Source organism: Amphiura filiformis, chromosome 20 (assembly GCF_039555335.1).
Source record: "Amphiura filiformis chromosome 20, Afil_fr2py, whole genome shotgun sequence".
NCBI lineage: Eukaryota > Metazoa > Echinodermata > Ophiuroidea > Amphilepidida > Amphiuridae > Amphiura > Amphiura filiformis.
Genome location: NC_092647.1, coordinates 17,701,454 through 17,717,437, shown reverse-complemented (window position 1 = coordinate 17,717,437; position 15,984 = coordinate 17,701,454). Strand labels below are relative to the sequence as shown.

The following is a 15,984-nucleotide window of genomic DNA, read 5'->3' as shown; positions in this document are numbered from 1 at the left end:
TGCTATATTGTTTCATACTGCATACAGGAACAAACAAGGGATATACTCATTTTTATAGTAGATAGCTTTACTGATCATCATTGATAAAATATGCCAACATTACAAAACAGCAAAGTTGGAATTAAACTTACTGTCAATCAAACTCAGAAACAGTTTATGATTTGTCATCATATAGTTTAGTGTTTCACTTTCACACATATAGGTTCATCTTCAAAGTTAGGTTTTATGCACAAATCAATTGTAGTCCCGGGGGCCGGGGATAGCGGGGACCTACCCGGGGATGTAATTTTGGAAACTGTTACAAACATGTTGATGTTACAGTCCAGGCTTAGTCCCCGCAGGGCGGGGCACTATTTCTGTGTACATCCTGGGGTACATCCCTGGCCAAGTCCCCGCCCCTAGCCCCGGGCACCATGTTCGAAGTCCCCACGAGTGTTTCCCCCGCATACGAGCCAGCACGGTTGTGAGTACTCTTCTATTACGTCCCGGTACACTCCGGTGTAGATCCCGCCTGTTTCAGAGGCATTACATCCCAGTACACTCCCCACTATGTCCTCGCACTGCGGAGACACATTGAGCTGTTACATCCCCGGCCAAGTCCCGGCCCGGACCCGCTATTGCCAGGCCCCTGGAGGGCCAGGACTACAATTGATTTGTGCATTAGTAACTAGAAACTTCTTTTGCTTGGGTGAAGTGTCTGTAATTTCATTTCTCCAGGCACCAGATGAATCAACCTCACTTTGGTCTGTTTTTAAACCTTATCAAAGGCTGTGGTGAGTTTAATGATCGTCACATGCCAAATAGTTGATTAATTTCTGACTTCTATTATAAATACATGTTTGTTGAAGCTCCTAAAATAAAATGGTTAATTCAAACCACGCAATACACACAAAATGCCCTTGTCAGCATGCTACACGCACAGAGGAGCATGCACTGTGCTGAGTATGCTCTGTGCAATACAAAAATACACTCATTAATATGGCAATTACTTGACTATCAACAATAGCATTGATATAACTACTAATGATAATACAGAATGCCTACAAAAGGGATATATACAAGGAATAACAAAATAAGTTTACCATTAACTTTTGGTTGTTAAGTTGACCAGGTGTGTAGCCAGATATATGTGGCTGCTAAGGGGCTGTTATTTTCTTCGGGCAGGGAGGGGTCATGATTATGTTGGTAACCAGAGTCAATTTTATGAACCCCTCCATCGTGGGCTGAACATTTTGTGGCACCCCCTCCCCAATTTTAGGCAGAATATTTTTATGACCACCCTTCTGCACGCATACCAGAAACAAATTTTCCAAAAAAAGTCAAGAAATGTGTGCTTGATGGAAAGGTGACCACAGTACGGAAACATTTGTCGTTGTAACTAAAGATGGTGCAAAATGTGTGGTGGAGAGTGTAAATATGCATGTAGGGCAGTCCGGCACCCAAAATGTTTAATAGTCACATGCCCTTACACTCGGTTTCAGAGAAGTATGGCAGCTTGCTCAGATTGATGCGAGCACCCTGTTAATGAGGGACATAATGCAGAGCTTTGTTTGTGCCAACCAACGTTTTGATGCGTAATTGGCCAATCAGATTACCGCATCTGTTGTTATGATTGTCAGATGATTGAATCAGCTAATCAGAACCCTACTTCTGTGTTTACACCGTGCACACTCTCAAAATGTAAACAAGTGCTGTTCTTCTTTCACAGAAACTGTAGTAATTTTATAACCTTCCTATTTTTGGTATCTCCCTATTTTTGGTGTAAACAAATTTGACCCTCACTATTCTTTGGTATACAATTTTTATGACCCCAAGTATATTCATGAACCTTTCTGAAGAAAATGACAGCCCATAAATTCACAAAACAGTTGCCTTTAATGTAAAGGTCATTCAGCATGTTTAAGCCAACCTGAAGCATTCAACCTTGTTCACCTCAACCACTTATATTGTCATTATTGGAGGTCAAGCTTCACCTCAGCTTACTTTCACCTTTTGCTCACAAATGTAAAGTCAACTTTCACTTTATAAAACATGCATCAAAAAGGTTTTCCATTGTCTCACTATTCATGCGTTCAATTTGTCACCACCATCAGTTCACAATGATGCCTGATGAAAGCAAAAGCCAAGTTTAACCTTGATCATATGAATGCTTTTAATAGTTCAAGCTGCTCCTAGTAGCTCATTTGACAAATCCAAACTTAATCATTGTAAAGCGGTATCCAAGAAGAAGAAGAAGAAAGTGGTGAAGCTTGGTGTGGCTTTAGGAAAGTAGCTCCAAGTTTTGTGGGATAGCAACCCCTGTAAATGTATTCCTTATTTTTAAGATGCCGGCTTTTGTAACAGTATCCACATCCAGTTTTGAAGCAAGTGTGAAGTGTGCGTGCTGTGGACAGAACAAAAATACAATTATTATTGATATACCTCTGTGAAATTCCTAAAACACTATTTCCAAATCAATGTGTAAATTGTCAACAAGAAATCAAGGGCTCAGCAACACAACATCTTAACTCAAAATAGCATACCTGCCAACCCTAAGACCTCACAAATAGGGACAAATGTGAGAAAAAAATCTGAAAATAGGGACATTCCTGAATTTTCTATACCTTACTGCAGTCATATTTTTGCAAAAATAGGGACACATGGTAAAATTGCTCTCTTTTATGCTATTTGTTTCTGTAAAAATAGGGACAGTCCCTATTAAATAGGGACAGTTGGCAGGTATGAAATAACTAGTTTGAGTGTACTGTGTAAATACAAACCAATATGATTTTGTGTCCATTAAAAGTAGGCACTGACAGCTTAATTTTCATATCATTATCAAAATCTCATTTTCACCACAAATGGAGTTAAGATACTGTGGCGCTTTAATTGGGAGGGGGGGTGCCACCCCAGCCCCACCTTTCCCTGGTTCCGGAAAACTGATTTTGCTTCTAGTTATTTGTATTAACTGCAATCCACAAAATTACCAAGTGTTAATTATGGTATTTACCTATATAATTCCACGTTTTACCCCTGTCCATATGTACACCATGCTTGCACTCATCGTGAACTTGGGATGTAATATTTTGCACATAAGAGAAAAAAGCCATATCCCAGTAAGGGCCAAAATTTATCTCAGTTTTGATAAGCAACCATGGCAATCAGAGACATGCAGTGGCATAGCTAGGGGGCAGGGGTGACACATGCCCTGGGCGCCAGGTTTTGAAATGATGATAGATTAAAAAGGTGTTGATGAAAATATAAACTTTCTCAAATTACATAAACCAAATGAAATACCGGTACCTGTTATTAATGTTTCTTTTTGTAGTGTATCTATTGAGGTACAAGCTGTGAAAAGTTTGTATCCTTGCCCTGGGCACCACAACCCCATACATGTAGCTATGCCACTGGACATGCAACATAAAAAGAAATATATACTGGAATAACTGTTCTTACCTACAATGGCTTTCTAGTGTCAGTGGTGTGTGCCATTCATGGTCTTGTTTGATCACATCTAAACCTGTTCTGCCCCACTGTAAAAATCATCCATTCTACATAGTTTTGCAAACTATTTATGTCTTCTCCATATCCAGTATACTTGAAACACATTGACCACTGCCATATGCCTGGAGTAAGCTCTGCCATCTGGAAGTAGTAAAACAGTAAAACAATTCTGTATAATTATAACACTTACTGCCAAAATTGTGGGCTGTCATTTTCTTCGGAAGGGGGACTCAAATATACGGGGTCAAAAATTTTAGCCTTTTTAGGGGGTAAGGTGTATTGGTAGTGGTGGTCATAAAATTTTGTTGCCGAGATAGAGGGGGTCGCAATTGTATTGATGCCGACTTTTTTAAAATGTGGGGCCCCCATTTCCAAAGAAAATGACAGGCCCCTAAAAGATTGAATGGAAGTTTAAAATGTTCCTCAAATTTATTTAGCTGCCAAGGTCATACAAGTAGCCCACTGTATTCACCATAATTAGTTCCCTCCCTAATAACCACACCTAAAGAAACTTTTGAATGACAACCAGTACAACTAAATTGATCAAATGTGTGAATAAAATCACCTTCTAAACAGTGGTGGCACTAGGGGGGACATAGGGCACTTTCCCAAAATATATTTTTCTTGCCCCTCCCTCCACTTTTAACTCCAATATTCCAAACATTTTCCACTTTTTGTGTTAATTTTGTGCAAACTTTGTTGATTTGATTTAATAGTGATTTGATTTGGATGAATTGTATATTTTAGAGCAAATTGCCTAGTTTGAAATAGTTGAAGTGCAATTTTAACAACATTTTTTATGTGATCGCCTGTCGTGATCAGCTGTGTTTACTTCTGAACATCCATTGCTTTACACTGTGTCATGCTTCATCATTTGATTGCCTTGAGTAACTTGCAATGGATCGCTATTATCACAATGGTAATTTTTTCCCAGGATTTCATTTGGCTGTTCCATCCCCAAGGTTCTAATTCTGTAAAGGTTCATCCCTCAGAGGGTCCCTCCTTTCCTCAAGCACTGTTGGAAAAGACCGAAAACTACTAACAATGATAATTTTACATTCCCCCCCCCCCCCATCAATTCATGAAAATGTTATTCTCTCAGTCGATGTTGTTCCATCCAGTGCTCTACCCCATTTCTCAGTCTGTCAAAAGGGACACCTTGTGAAATCCCTATTGGTTTGTACAGGGCCTTTCAGTTCAATTTTCTCCATGTAAAAAGCTCCAATTTGCTCAAATTGTAAATATTAGGAATTTATTCCCCTGATATTAGAAATCAAACTGTTTGAATTGTTTTACCAAGAGGTACTACATGTAGTTATTTTGTGACATGTTTTGTGATTCCCCGCATTGGGTACAACATAGTTATCCATGTCCAACTTAGTTTCATCAGCACAGACTGTATTATCATACTGACATTTTTTTATAGAATACCGATACTCTACTAGTCTTCACTAAATCACTAGTTGGACTATAAGCAGTCATGAAACACGAGCGGAAGAGCATCGGACAAAGTGTCATAACAATGCAAAAACTGTCCCACAATGCATTGCAAACTTCCAATGCTGATTGGGCTTATTGTAAAATGTACACAATAAATTCCCACTGTAGCACGATAGACACCCATATGATAAAGGCCCGGATCAAGGCCTGACGGTGGGATATTTCTCACTTAGATCCATTCTTCCCATTGGTTGCTTAATTGGCGATATTTAGCTGTTCCATCTCGCCCCTCGGACACGAAGGGGACGATGACCTTAGTCTTTCAGCTTACATGAATGGGAATTAAACCAGATTTTCCCTTGTTTTCCCGAATTTCTCCATTCAGTGATTTGCTCATCCGGACGATCGTAAAAAATCTTAATTCAGATTTTGGTACCTTTGTTAATTGTCATAGATAAAAATGTAAACATAGCCTGTGAGTGGTTCTGCTGAAAGCCATGTATTTTAAGACAATACGGTATATACATTTTACACGGATCTGTAATTCTAAATTATAGCGACATGTATTTGAATGGGGCTTCCACAGCCTTCCAGCAATGCCGTTTTCTTCATTTATTGCCAAATTTGTCATTTCAAAAATACCACATGATAGGGGGGCTGGCATTTTCTTCGGAAGGGGGGGGGTCCCAAATATGTCGGTGACCAGAGTCAATTTTTTTATGACCCCCCTATCGCGGGCAAATTTTTTTATGACCCCCCTATCGCGGGTCAAAATGTTTTATGACCCCCACCTTCCAACTACACAGACTCAAGAAAAATTATTTGTCGCTGGAACTATGACACAGAGAAAGTGTGCGGAGCCCGTTCCGAAGAAAATGACAGCCCCCTAATTTGAATGACTCAGAGATGCCAATGGGTTATGAAAAAAAAATCTGAAATTTGCGAACGTAGGGAGCGAAGCGACCGAAGTATCGGCCCCACGGCCGGGGGTCCAGGGGCCCGCATAAGGGCCCCTGGTGGGGTCCAGGGGCAAAGCCCCCCAAAGCCAGAGGGTTTCTACACATTTTACACTGCAGGAGACACCATTTCTGAGGGTAAAATTACATTCAAATGGATTAAAAAATAAGGTTATTTTGAGAAAACAAGCCTAGATAGCAGTATTGAAGACTATCTATTATACATGTAATATTCTTCAAGGCTTGTTTTCTGAAAATTATACCATAAAATATGCAAATTAGGTACCTAAGCCCAGGCAATTTTAGCAGAATTAGCACCCCAAAAGGCCATTTTTAACATAAAAACCCGTTTTAGACTTTTTTGAAAAAATGCTTCCTTCATCCCAAAAAAGTGGTTTTAAATGTTCAGTTTCCTATACTTTTGTACATGAGAGACCATTTTCCAAAGTATTGTTTGGCCTAATAACATGGCCTACATGGCTGAAATGAATATATATAATGCGTAATATAAAAACGATGATTCATCAAATTTTTGACCCCCTATTTTTTTTGTTAAATTTTCAAAAAAATATTTTTGGCCAAAAAGCAAAGTTATATGCCCTAAATTACTTGTTATTTAATGTTGGAAACCATAGAAATACTGCTACTTCAAAACAAAAAAAATTGCCAATTTTATTTTACAAAGTTGGATAAAGTTGTACATTTCATTACTTTTACTTCTACTGAACAGCTAGCAATGTATATTAATTCAATGTGTTCCTGACTGTTCAATAGAAGCTAAAGTAATCAAAATGTACAACTTTATCCAACTTTGTAAAATAAAATTGGCAATTTTTTTTTTGAAATAGCAGTATTTCTATGGTTTCCAACCTTGAATAACAAGTAATTTAGGGTCTATAACTTGCTTTTTTGGCCAAAAATATTTTTTGAAAATTTAAAAAAAAAAAAAAATTTTTTTTTTTTAGAAAATCTGATTTTTTGGAAAAATACAAAAATCGGAATTCCGATTTAAATCGGAAGATTGGCATCTCTGATGACTTATCCTTGACTTTTAAGCAATTTATAAATCATTTTCATTTTTGTAAACGCTGGGATCACTGAATGGGTCTTTAACAACATTTCCCTCTCCTGGTTCAACAAAAAAAAATTGTGTTCCCCCTCAAGATCCCAAAAAAATTTTGGGTACCTCGATCCTCAAAATGACCATCCCCCTGTCGTAAATAACGATCGCTCCCTATAAGTAGGTATGAGAGGCAAACCTTAGTTAACACATTTGCTTGTCAGCCAAATTCACCTAGACCAGGGCCCAAACACAATAGATATTTACTTAGAAATGTAAAAGAACAGCTAGGTCAAGGAAACCTACATAAATATGTTGTCTATACTTCACTTGACCCAAATGATTTTTATGGTGATGAGACACTCACACATGTAATTTTAGAGGATTTTGATAGCAGTTCCACATAGAAAAGCTGCTATCATCATGAGACTAAGTTCTAGAAACACCACTGTTATGCTGTTTTGTTAGCTGAATCTGGCTGAATCTTTTTGATGAAAGTCAATCTTTGACAATATGTAACTTTGCTACGGAAAGTCAAGTGCTATGACAAAAAGGTTTCAGTTTTGGCTTTCTTTACTCAATGGCTTTAATTTAATATATAAAATGATGCAGTTTGATGGCAAATTTTAATTCACCTTTCATACCTACTACATCATATAATTAGCATGCTATGATGCTATAAATACATGTACTATAAGTTATAGGTATGCTAGGTGAATTCAAATTTGCCATCAAAGCAAACTGCATCATTTTATATATCAAATTAAAGCCCTTGAGTAAACAAAGCCAAAACTGAAACCCTTTTTTTCATAGCACTTTCCGTAGCAAAATTACATCTTGTCAAAGATTGACTTTCATCAAAAAGATTCAGTTAGCAAAATTCCCAAAACGGCATTTCGGGGTGTTTCTAGATCTTAGTCATGGAAGCTCTGTCAGCTTGCATTGAGCGGGCGTGGCGCCTGCAGCATTGCAGACAAATGGACACAATAAAGGCTTGTCATTGGTTGAAACGTCCTGCGGCAAGCGGTAGGAAAGTATGCTGGAGGCTTTAGTCTCATTTTAGCAGCTTCTTTTAATGGAACTGCTATCAAAATCCCTCTAAAATTCCATGTGCGATTGTCTTATCACCATAAAAAATCATATATTTGGGTCAAGTGAAGTATAGAAAACATATTTATGTAGGTTTCCTCCTCGGCCAGTTGTTTTAAATTTCTATGTAAATTTGCATTGACATTTTCGGCGAATTTGGCAGACTAGCAATGTGTTAACTAAGGTTTGCCTGGGATACCTACTATAAGCTTAACTGAAAACACGTCACACTTTGATATTTGTAGAAGTACTTACTTCAAAAGGATATAGGTCTAGCTGCTAAAGACGCCTCTTTCTTTCTCCGTGATCGAAAAGTAATATTGATGGATGAATTTCACTAGAATTTAGACAGAATAGCCGATGATGCTTTACGGGTATCAGTACGTTCAGCCACAGCACAGCTGAATTTTTGCTTATTCTGTCGGTCCATTTCACGTCACTTCCGGTTGATGATGTTCGAGTGAAAACAAGTCCGTGATTCGATTTTTGTTGATGATTTTTGTCATTGGGGTTATGTAAATTTAGATCGCAAATAGTCAGTGGAATCAAACAACCGTCTCTAAGTCTTCAGAGTGAAAGAAACTTACTTGATTTACCGTTTATATACTGACAAACTTAAAATTAAATTCCATGGTCGAGTGTCGTTTTTTCCGAAATTGAATGCCACTCCAGCAACATCGCTATGTAGCCTCCTTCACAGCCGGTTTCTGTAGTACGCAACAAACCGTGAGCCACATGCAGTTTGGGCCCGAGACTAGAGATAGCCCGGATGTCCGACCGACAGAATAGTCTCTACATCAGCGACAAGCAGAGGGAGCATGAGGGAGCGTAACCAAACTGGTTGCAGAGGAGACTATGTATAGAAAGCCAATGCTGCCATAAATTTCGTTTTTAATTGAAAGAGATCAAATTCCCCTCAAATTCGCATTTCAAAAAGGAAATTTATAATTTTATCTGGCTGACCTGATAGTTTATGATCCACTTAAACAAAATAAGGCAAAAAATTTTTTTGGAAAAATTATTGGAGGGGTCTTGGACCCATTCTACTTCCCTTAATGTATGCTAGTGGTGTCAACTTCAACACTTTCAATCAATCCATCATAACGTCACTTGTTTTCAGCTTCATAAATCACAATTAACATTAAGAGCATTTTCCCTGCGGCTTTTATTTGGTCAGATAATTACGTAATTAAGTATTAAAGAAAATACATTTCATTCTAATACAATAATACTTTGTAAAATACAAGCACTGACAGGATGCAGACATGTTCATATTATTTGCAAATCATCGAAGCAAGTGAATTAGTACAAACAAGGCTGATAGCGAGTCCATAAAAGGGACTAAACGATAAGCCCCGTATTCGATAATATCTTCACAGTAGCTTGGATTCGAGATTGATGCTAGTACCTGATGAAAAGGAAGGAATGAATGTTCGTAATGAATGAACCACATACAAGAGCTTCAAGAGATGTCAGTGATTGCCGACTGATTCTGATAGTCGGCGTTTCAGTGAAATAATTACCAAAGTCAACATAGCAGAAATAAAATATGTGTTAACTTCGTCTGTTAAGTGTCCTAAAGGACAGCTGTGCATGTGTGAGCAATTTAGCCGGAATGAGAGGATTTTAAAACCCGTCAAAAGTAGGTGATGAAACACAGATAAAATACTAGGCAGATTAAAAAAGATGAACTCATTTTGAACAATAGAAGCAGAAATCACTGCCTGAGAATGATGAGCCTGATATTATAAAAGTTTGATCCAAGAATACTGGAAGTGATAATGGTTAGTACAGATTCCTAGCAGGTTCCAAGTTCTTGTGTCTGATGGTTATCAGGCTTCTGCTCAGGGGAACTCATCGCAACGTATTAAATGCAAATGAGATATGTCACTTCAACCTAAAAGCACTGAACCGGAATATCTGCTAGAACCACCGCAAGTCTTAAAATCCACTTAACCAGATATGCAAGGGGTTAGTGATGGAGGAAAGGACAAAGAGAGGAAATTTAAAGCAGTGGCATACGCACCTTACTAAGAATAGAAATGTTTCCTTACTTCCCGTCATGCACTATTCCAGGGGGTACAGGGGTTTCGCAAAACACATCATGTCATATCAATCGAGGTGGAAACTGTACTGTGCGTGTGCGTAGATGCATTTATAAGAGATATGCCTCGCGTGTATAATTCTGTACATTATATTGGTAGAATACCCCGGGTAGAATACGGACATTTCGGCTGATGCCTTCATCGACAAAAAGGAATCACGAATAATGTATTAGGACAAAAGGTTTTTTGTTGATAAAGAAGTGATAAATCATCAAAATTGTTAAGAAGATAGGACCTTATTTGTGTTCGTGCCATATGGCACGAAATTGATGGGGGGGGGGGGGTAATACATTAGAATAGGGTTAAAAAACATATGTGCCAATTAAAAAAAATAAACAAAAATCACTATACGCCACTATGGAATACAACCAACGAGTTGATCTGTAAGTGTTCGCCTTGCTGATACTTCATAGCATTTGCCTTTGGTTGGTAACTGTAGAATGGATGTAAAAAAGAAAAAGAATGATAGGATGGCAAGATGATTTTTTCCTTCCTTTTGTATGGATACGGCAACTATGAAGCAAATATAAACTTCCAACTTACTTAAAGATGAAAATGGATCCTGCCATGTTTGTCATTAATAATAATGTTAATAAGATTATGGACCGTGCGGAAGAGATTTTAGTTCAAACCTGGTGTGAAGAGAGTAAGACCCTAGAATATTTCCATTGCTCATGCAGTAACAGCGCTAAGAATGCACATCTTAACGTTTAGTGAAGCTGGACTTCCATTTGACAACATCTCACCAGCCATCATATTCATCAAAATAATGAAAAGTTGCAAAAATTCCGCACTTTTTTAATCACAACATGATATAAAACATAAGCTATCCAAAATGCAAAGCAATGAAACATTTCTTACTTTTTTCATCACAAAATAATATAAAGTATAAAAAATGTTCAAAATAAAGAAAATGTTCCTCATCTTTAGTCACAAAAAATATCAAATTTAATTAGAAATCGAACATTTGCAAAGTGATAAAGAAATCCTCATTTTGTTCATCACAGAGTGTGATACGATGTCATCCAATTAGACCAAAGGTGGGCATTGCCAAATTGAAGTACATGCAAACATATGGCGGAAAAACAATTAATAACTAGAGACCACATGCTCCCAGAGCACGATCCATAACCAATGTCATTAGCCTTTAATAAGAGTCATTATTCTTTATTTTAAGATTTTAAGGGGCTGTGAAATAATTCCGAGCCCTGTGTGGAGGCTAAAATAGGGGGGGTGGCCAGCCAAAAGGGAGGGAAGTAATTTTTGGCAAACCGAGAGGGGGGGAGGAAGCGATATTTGGCACACATTCTCATTTTGTTCATCACAGAGTGTGATACGATCTCATCCAATTAGACCAAAGGTGGGCATTGCCAAATTGAAGTACAAGCAAACATATGGCGGAAAAAAACAATTTATAACTAGAGTCCATTGTGCTCCCAGAGCACGACCCTTAGCCAATGTCATTAGCATAAGAGTCGTTATTCTTTATTTTAAGATTTTAAGGGGCTGTGAAATAATTCCGAGCCCTGTGTGGAGGCTAAAATGGGGGAGGAGTTGGCCAGCCAAAAGAGAGGGAAGTAATTTTGGCAAGCCGAGAGGGGGGAGAGGAAGCGATATTTGGCACACATTCGTGCGGCGCCTTTATAATATAACTCTCTAAAGAGGTTTAGGAAAATAATACGGAAACGCATAAATATGCAAATTCTCCTGCCTGCTGCACTCGCAAGTTATTATATTTATACCATTTAAGTTTTGCAAATTGGGATCCAAAAAGTATGACATGTGCAAGGCGGGGGGGGGCAAAGATTATAAATGCAACTTTTATACATCTTTGTTATTTGACTGTTAGTGTGACACCACAAACAATATTAGAAAAAGAGGTGCTTCAGGTAACCAGTTAAAAATAAATTGGGCCTGTTTAAAATATTGATGGTCAAATGATGGATAATGTTTAGCAATAGAGCATTGCCTTTCAGGAATTTGACATGAAGTCTAGTTTAGAAACATGTTCACATAGTAATAGCACTGGGTTATAGCAAGAATGAACTTTAAAAAACAAAACAGTTTTTGGAATGTACTTTTAAGGATTTAGTTTGATCGGTTGATATCGCTTCTGTTGGTTTTTTAGTGTATTTAAGACTACGCAAGATTTTTTGAATGAAAAAAAAACAAAGGTTACGTTAAGTTTTTTTTTAGCTTGAACAATAAAGCCTGCAAGCCGGGCTGATGCCGCCGACTTCCATAATAACGACTCAAGACCAAAACACCTTTTTCCCAAATTCACTTCAGAATGCACGATAAACACATTGTCAAAGTCTTTAATCAAAAGTAAGGTATAATTTAACAATTATTTTGTGAGTGAATATACATACATACAATCAGATAGAATCAATCAAATACACTCTTGAGTAGTTTTACTTATCCAGCAGCCTTCTTCTTGTTGTTGACTGTAAAGTTCGATTTCTCAATGTTCTTGATGTATATCTGATTCACTTGTCCTGCGAAGATCATTGCTCACTCAGTGGCGTCCACTGAAGACTTCTATATCCTTTGCATAAAATCCTCGCACAGTTGACTATCTCCAAAATTGTGCTATTTTCACCTTTCACAGGCCTGCCTCCTTATCCGCTCTGTTTCCACTAATATTGGCAATGTGTTGTTTCTTAAACCAGACCTCGGCAAATCGACAGAAGAGTATAATTCCTTTCTTGGAAGAGGTACGCACTTTGGCGTATTCTAGATCTACTCCGATATTACTGGATAGTAGTACATTGACTACATAAAATATATCTGGTTCGCAATTTCCTTTCTTTGAAGGGAAATGGGCTGTTAGCACATTGATTAGCCTACAACAACACTGGTAACTGTGAAGAATTGTGTTTACATCTTCTTATATACCAAACACTGAAAACAATCACATTATATTAATAGTCAATTCCTACTTTCAAAACATATGATGTAATCAGGAATTCCCAAGAATAATTATAAACATTAACCTTTTTCACATTACACAACTTCCTGGGGGAATTCCAATATGATGTCCCAGAAAAAATTACCGAGTGAATATAATTGAACGTAAGTCGAGAAATAGACATCAGAATCAAAAAATTAAAAATGTAGCGCATAGCCTTTTTTATTGTACATCACATACGAACATTTTATTTGAATCGGTTGACTGGTTGCGAAGAAATTAACGATTACATAATGCACGCATCAATGCAGTTCATTCCAAGTTTGATCAACAGGCGTTGTTTTCATACTCGCTCACCGCTTTCTTAAGTTTGTGTATCTCATTAAATTTAGTCCACATTATCTATATATATTATAATGCGACGGTGTTATTCATGCTTTCACTGAAGATAAATAATAATAAAACTTTGATTTCTGCAATTGGAAGCTTTCCAACTTTAATTCTTTAGGTTGTGCAAATATGTTATATTTTAACTTTTCATTCTAATGTTATGTTAAAGCGGGTCGGATGATAGCATGGCATAGCGGAGTTTGCATTTAAATATTGAGACAGATAAAGCTGACACTCAAGATGAATGGTATGATTATATAAAAGACGTCCCAAGGCTTGATATAAGGGGTGTAATTTCTGCCTCATGTGCACGTTTTTTCTAGGGCAGGGGAAAACTTTCGTTTTGAAATATGTCTTTAACTCAAGACCAATTCTATTGAAATACAAATGCGATTACTGCCTTTCTAAACTCGATTCCTATAAGAGCAATGAATTTATATTAATATGTTCACTGCATTTTTTAGTTAAATAACTACAACTTGAAAAATATGTCTCCTGCCATCCCACTCGCCTTAAAATATCTTGGTTTTTCTCTTCTGTGAACAATTAGGGCTGATATGATTTGTCTCTAAAACGACTAAACTGATTTTACATATCCATGTAGATAAAACTAGATATTGACCTCTTCAATTCTTCCTGGACTTATCATTACAACCTTTGACAGTCCTGTATTCCTTATTTACACAACATCGTGTCAGCAAAAGGTACCTAGATAAGCATACACTCTATACAAATGAATAGGAAAACAAGATGTCGGTATTCATGAACTTTTACAAAAATGACTACTGAACATATCTGTTTGAAGCATTATAAAAACCTGGAATCAATATACATACAAATTGTGATCTTACAAAGCTTGATGCAACTTAACATTTTATATGAAGATCAAAACTAAAAATGGCATATTTATCTCAATGATTTATCTCGATCCAGATAATACCAAACATTTTGTTTAATATTAAGATCTTGATCAAAATGTATTCGAATTAAAAACATATATAAAATAATGTACCACGTCCTAGAAGGAAAAAAAACAACCCACATGATGATTTTTAGTGAACGGTATAATATGTGAATGTGTGCAAATGAGCATTATCGTGCTCTAAGATTTTCAAATAGTGTTAATCTTCCGAACTTTTTACACACAAAGTTTAAGTTTGGAATCATACCTGGTCAAAATTTGTCTTTTTCCCGTTAAGTGGTATGATTTTGAGTAACATTTTAGCATCCTATTACCACACATCCACAAACCAAAACCAACAGGCTACAGCTTCGACATGAGTATCACTTGCACACATCACCCAAATAGCGTCAACCCGGCGATTAAATTTACCATCGAGAGAGAAGAGAATGGGAAACTTCAGATGCTAGACACATTGCTACACCGCAAGCTGGATGGGTCCATCAAAGTGACAGTTTACCAGAAGCCAACCCACACCAACCAATACTTGTCCGTTGACTCGCACCACCCGCGCTCCAACGCAAACTTTCCGTCGTTCGCACACTCATGCACCATGCCGATACCTGCATAACGAAGAAAGCTGGCAAGATCAATGAGAAGGATAACATTAAGAAATCTCTCAGACTGTTCGGCTACGGGGATTGGGTTTAAAATGTCGCCCAACCTGTCTCAGCTCCACACAGACTACATGACATTAGATATAAGTGGGGAGCATTGTAGTTCCAAATGACCGTGGTGCGTCAGAAGCCCTTAGGGAATCTTCAGCAAGCGTGGAGTGTCAGTCTACTTCAAACCTACCAACACACTCCGCTCGGCACTGTTTGCAAAGGACAAGGTTCCCCCTTGGTAAATGTTGCTGCACGGTGTACCAGGTCAGCTGCAATGACTGTGAATCCGCTAGACCTCTTAACACTAGGATCGTAGAACATCGCAGACCTAGCACCACCACCTCTCCTGTTGGACCACCAAAAGGCAGGTCACAACATTGATTGAAAAGACGTCAAAATTCTTGTCAGAGAAACTGATTGGTTCCGGAGGGGTGTGAAAGGATCCATTTACATCAGGACAAGCAAAAGCGATTTGAACAACGACCAGGGCCACAGATTTCCCAGAGCTTACAACTCCTTACTGCGTCAGAGCATGTCACGTGACTCACGTCACGGTCCGACGGTCTCTGACCAGTAACAAGCATCTTTCACCAGTCCATCTACCGAGTGAACAAGGAATATACTACATTCCGAAAGCTCTCAGGTGAGCTAATTTCCGCTTTGAGTAACAGTTTAATTTTCTTCATCATGAATATTTTTTCTTTATCCATTGCTCAGGTTAAGATTATAACACACCTTTCACTTCGCAAAGATAGCTTTGACATTCCACTTGGGGAACTGTCATAACTAGCTAGGGTATTGTTAAATGATCTAGCAACACCAACCAGAACCGCTTTAGAAATGTCCTTTGTGTGCGGATTATACGTTGTCAGATTGGATGAATGGCCGAAGTTAGCTTGTTTTATGAAATATGGGGCGACGAAATTCGTTGTTTTAAGCTAATTTATCGCGTGCACACTTCAAACAAATGAAATATACCAT

At 37.8% G+C, this 15,984-nt stretch overlaps 1 long non-coding RNA gene across 1 annotated transcript; it reads right to left on the bottom strand.

Moving 5' to 3' along the window:
* Positions 1–1,259: 1,259 nt before the first annotated feature.
* LOC140141896 (uncharacterized) lies at positions 1,260–8,439 on the bottom strand. Its single transcript, XR_011857481.1, has 3 exons — positions 8,284–8,439; positions 3,436–3,624; positions 1,260–2,383 (listed from the first exon to the last, which is right to left on the bottom strand). It is a non-coding gene; the product is annotated as an uncharacterized lncRNA (long non-coding RNA).
* Between the last annotated feature and the right edge of the window lie 7,545 nt (positions 8,440–15,984).